Below are 5,106 nucleotides of genomic sequence, written 5' to 3' on the forward strand. Positions count from 1 at the left end.
TTATTTTTAGCTTGGAGTAATTTTCTTGTAAGTTCAACACTTTCTAATTTTAATATTTCTGAAGTAATTAATTTGTTTTTTGCTCTCAGAACTTTATTAGGTGGAGTTTGGGCAACAAAAAACCCTGAAAGCCGGGCGTGGTAGCTCACGCTTGTAATCCCCGCCCTTGGGAGGCGGAGACAGGAGGATCGCGCTGGTTCGAAGCCAGCCTTGCTGGCTTAAGAGACCCTGTTTCCAAATAAAAAAATATAAAATAGGTCTGGGAGTGCAGCCCGGAGGTAGAAGGGCTTCCAGGAACCCCAGTACCACCAAAAAACAAAAACAAAAACAAAAACAAAACAAAACCCTGAAACAGTTGCCCACCTGGTTCAGGACAACTGGTACAGAGGAGCCTTTGTTTGGAGCTGGGCTTTCACTAAATTGGAAGCAGATCTTTGATTTTTAAAGGGGAGCTGACCAGTTGAACATCTCTGAGACCCAATTAAGATTACTTTAAAAGTGATCAGCCAGGCCGGGCATGGTGGCGCACGCTTGTAATCCCCGCACTTAGGAGACAGAGACGAGGATCGTGCAGGTTCGAAGCCAGCCGCGCGAGCTGGTTTAGGAGACCCTGTTTCCAAATAAAAATGTAAAAATAGGTCTGGGAGTGTAGTTCAGAGGTAGAAGGGCATTCAGGAACCCCAGTACCACAAAAAAAAAAAAAAAATATCAGCCAGAAGAAGCCATGTCTCTAAGGATGGGACAGGATCAGACCAGAGGCAGAAACCCCACTCTATAAAGTTGAGTACAGGTTTATGTTGGGCAGGGGATCATCTCTGCTATTTGCAGATCAAGATTTGGTAGAATGAGATGTTGATAAAAGGACCAATCCAAAAAAAAAAAAAAAAAAAAAAAGCCCAAAACCCCACAGGTATACGTAAGTACAGGTGGATGAAAACTCAGTGTTTTATAAAGGAGTGAAATAAGTTAGTCGTGATTCTTCATTGGTGCTTGACTTCAATACCCAACCTAGCTTAAGCCAGTCCTCCCAGTGGCCGCCCTAGCAGCCATGGTCAGGGGGCAGGGGCCATGTGGAAAGGCTGAAGGTAAAAGGGTCTGGGGGCATTACTACAGTGAGAAGGCATCTGGATATGGAGAGCAAACTTGGCTGACATCTGCAGCTAGAACCATTCCCTCAGGTTTTTATCACATTTACAAATATATACATAAATACATTACATACAATGGGGAGTCTGGGAGCTCCCTACAGAGGCTCGGCTGAATGCTACACATCTCAGAAGTTTAAAGGGTACAGGGCTCCCAGAAATGTGCTCCGTGAATTCTCTCCTGCCCAGGGGAAGCCCTACCCCAGAACCAGCCCTCCTTTGGGGGTGTAGTTTGTCCAGTATGAAGAGTTGCTATAGGTGGGTTTGGAGGCTTGAGACTTGGGCTGCAGGGAGCTGGGCTAGCTGTGCTGACTTGAGCCACTCTGAGAATCCTGGGGAAGGTGGTGGTGCAGCAGCTAGGAGTGGGGCTGCTGGTGGGCTGGCAGGATGTGCATGAAGGGTGGGGGTGCATAGCCAAGGGCTGCGCCAGGGGCCAGGGGCCCAGTGGAGCCCAAGGCTGAGGGCAGGCTGAAAGGTGGAGGAGTCGCTGCATGAATCCCTGCTTGCCAAAAGTCTGTGTCTTGTTGTAGACAGAGCCAGTCATATGAGGTAGGCAGGTGGTTCTTGAAGACACTGACACTCCTTTGCCAGGCCCAGAAGCTGCAGGCCTGTTTGGTGCCTGGGCAGATCCTCCATATGCACCCTTGGTGTAGTCTCCTGCTGCTGTCCCCTGGGTCAGGTCATTGTAACCTGTGCTCTAGCTGTGCTGGCCATACCCACTGGCCTGTTGGAAAGTGGTGGTGGGGGTCTTGAGGTTCACACCGTGCTGCTTGGCAGAGGCCAGGGGGATGAACATGGTGGGCCCATAGTTGAAGGTACTGGGCACACCTGTGTAGTAGGAGAGGCCAGTGTAGCTGTAGCCTGGTGGCAGTGCAGGATTCAGAAAGGACTGTGGGGCTGTATGGTGGGTCTGGGATTGACTCTGCTGTGGCTGAGATAGTGTGGTGGGAGGCGTAGGGGATGCAGAGTCACCTTGGCCACACTTTGTGATGTCACCTGAATATGGATTATTAGTAAGCCTCCCATCTCGACTGGCAAGGGCTGTGGGTGCAGCAAAGGGGATCCTGTAGTAATCCATGGGCAGCCGCAACTGCAGCATCTGGGACTCCTCATAGCCATAGACTGGGTAGGCAGGCAGCAGTCCTCCAGGGCCCATGAGGTACTAGTTGTGTAGCAGGGGAAGCATCCCCTGAGGCAGGTTTGGGATGCTTTGCTGTGTGTGGCAAGCTGGAGGGCGGCACTGAATGCCCAGAGGGGAGGCTGTTCTGGTGGCTGGAGAGTGAATTACTACACTGAGAGAGGGGGCTGCTGGACAGGTCACCAGGCTGGGATGCAGATGGCAGAAATGTAGTGCAGGGGGGTGGTGCCGGGCAGGGAGCCTACAGCTGGGAGGACAGAGGGGGGGTTGTTGTCTTTGGAGCTGGAATGAAGGAAATAGTGTCTAGTGTCTGTTGACTTTGACCACCACCTTGTCCATTCATAACTGTTTTCTTAGCTGACTCTGATGGACTCACAAAGCTTTGGTACATGATTCTTGTATGCCCAGAGCTCTGGTCATAAGAAGATGTTACGGGACTAGTGGAGCTCAGCGATGAGCTGGTCAAACTGGAGGAGGTAATGACTGAAGTTGTATAGGTGGAATTCTGTACAGCACTGGTTGTTGGCAAAGAGGTATTCAAAGGATCACTTAAAGACTTTGAATACAAGCTGATGGGAACCTGATTACTATTTTCAATGCTTGCAGCTGATCCAAACTCAGAGAGGAAGGATTCTGATCCAAATTCCAGGGCTCCAAACTGAACATTTAATCCTGTGACATCTGCTGAGCCGGGCATTTCCACTGCAGAAGCCGGAATCTTTGACGTCGGAGGTATCCGCCGCTTAGGGAGTTTGATGTGTTTGTGCTGTGCTTGGTGGGCAGATACAGTGATGTTCTCAACTGCCATGTTAGGAAGCTGCAAGAGTTTGCTCACAGCTGAGGTACTATTGCCAGGTGCAGATTCTTGGCATTTCGCCTGGGAAGGAAAAGACTCCAAACCAGGAGGAGGAAGGCTGACTGCCTGGGTCCGGTGCTGCTGTCTCTGGCTTATCTGGCTGAGAACTGGGGATGGCTCAGGCTGAGACTTGAAATCAAAATGACTGAGGGCTGGGATACTGAGGGCGGTGGTAAATTGGCCCAAACTTGGAGCTTTCAACTGGTCCAAAATCTGGGAGTTTGTGATGTTTGCCATTTTTGATGGTGCAAGCTCTCCAAATCTTGAGCCAAGAATGGATGACAGACTCTGAGGAGAATAGGAGTTGGCGGTAGTGGAGCTGCCCTTCCCTGGTGCCATCTGATTGTTGTGTTGAGAATTTGTGAAGACCAGCGCCTGGCCAAAACCTTGCTGTTGGGAGGCTTCAAAGGAGTTGACTCTGAAGGCTTGACTGGGAGAAACTGGCTTCTGGAGCAAGGCAACTAGATCAATACTTTGCCCAGGTGTGACATGATTCTCTGCTGGCACCGATGAGGCAGTAAAGACATCTGTTTCAGTAAGATCTTCGGTCCACTCCTCCACAGAATTCTTCCAGGCACCATGTCCCTCATTGCCACCATTCTGAGTAGCATCCCAAACTACTAGTTTTGTCCCACACCCATTTGTAGTTGTAGAATCTTAATAGTCAGCAGGATTAAATGTCTCCATAGTTGGGGTTGCAAACCATCCAGCCCCTCTCCCTCTGCCACGTCCATATCCTGTACCATGGGCTCATCTGTCACGGTCTGAAGGTTTGTCCCCTTGGTTAGAATCAATTCCATTCTCTTCACCTCTGTACTCTGCCATGACTGCCACCTCTTCCTTTCCAGTTGTTCCCCCATCCTTGGCTTTTCTCTTTGTCATTTCTCTTCTCTCTTCTTCTCTTTGTTTTCTGAACGTTCTTTTCCAAAATTCTTTTCCCTCCCCTACAGTCTCCCACGAAGTCATGTCTGAATTTCCTTCCAGCAATATGTTGATAGCTTTGTTCACATCTCTATTCCAGTCATGTAGGGCCACTCTGCATTCATCCTGATGTTTCCCCATCACTTCTATAAGCTGTTTAACTTTAGCTTCAAAATCTGAATCCTTCTTATCAAAGATCACCTGAGCGAGATGCATTTGTTCAGCTGTTGCCTGTACCACTTGTTTCTGTGGTTGGGTTGTCTGTGTCGCTGAAATATGTGTTTTATCCAAACCACCTCGGCAACGGTCATTGCTCACTGAAGTGATCATATACAGTATATACAAAATGGTGTATGTACAAAATAGAAAATCACTGTTGCTCTCGCCGGGCTTGGGAAGTGTTGCCGCTGCCACTCGTTCCCTGCCAATGTGCCTCTTACAAAGCAGCAGCCGTGGCGGAGCTAAAGTAATTTTTATCATTGTTCTATATTGGTCTTAACATGCTACTACACAAATGCTGTTATGTCATAGCTAAATGAACAAGGGGTCATCAGGTAGCTTAGAAGCACTCAGCCCACTGGCCATCCATCTATAGCAACCTAGGCATGAAATAGTAATTTTTTCTTCTTGGGAATTTAAAGAAAATTATAAAAATGAAAGCAGCAATAAGAATGGAAGCTAAGAAGTTAGGGTAGAAAGTCTGGACTATGAGGGATGATAACAAGTGAAAACTTCCAAAGTTGGAATTTTGTCTTAGTTGAAGCTATTACATAGAAAAAAATAGAAAAAGTTGAGAAAAAGTGTCATAGATCATCCCAAAGAAGGCTTACAAAACTTAACTGAACTTCTTTAATAGTGAAACATGGAGTGCAATTTTGGGATCAGCATTTCCATAGATTTCAGATTTACTCATGTTTCCAGATTTTTCTTAGTCCATGGTCAACTTTGACCATTCAGTGCTTTATGAATTTGTATGCCATATATGTAAGGTAGAATTAATTTGGTTACAAATGACTTATTTCAAAATGCATATTTATTGTGATGTA

The 5,106-nt window shown here is 47.4% G+C and overlaps 1 pseudogene across 1 annotated transcript; it reads right to left on the reverse strand.

Moving 5' to 3' along the window:
- Nucleotides 1-1,342: 1,342 nt before the first annotated feature.
- On the reverse strand, nucleotides 1,343-4,390 carry LOC308258702 (ubiquitin-associated protein 2-like; annotated as a pseudogene). Its single transcript has 3 exons — nucleotides 3,901-4,390; nucleotides 2,387-3,795; nucleotides 1,343-2,343 (listed from the first exon to the last, which is right to left on the reverse strand). The product of its transcript is annotated as a ubiquitin-associated protein 2-like (transcript).
- Between the last annotated feature and the right edge of the window lie 716 nt (nucleotides 4,391-5,106).

This window comes from Muscardinus avellanarius, assembly GCF_963383645.1.
Source record: "Muscardinus avellanarius genome assembly, chromosome: 2".
NCBI classification, from domain to species: domain Eukaryota; kingdom Metazoa; phylum Chordata; class Mammalia; order Rodentia; family Gliridae; genus Muscardinus; species Muscardinus avellanarius.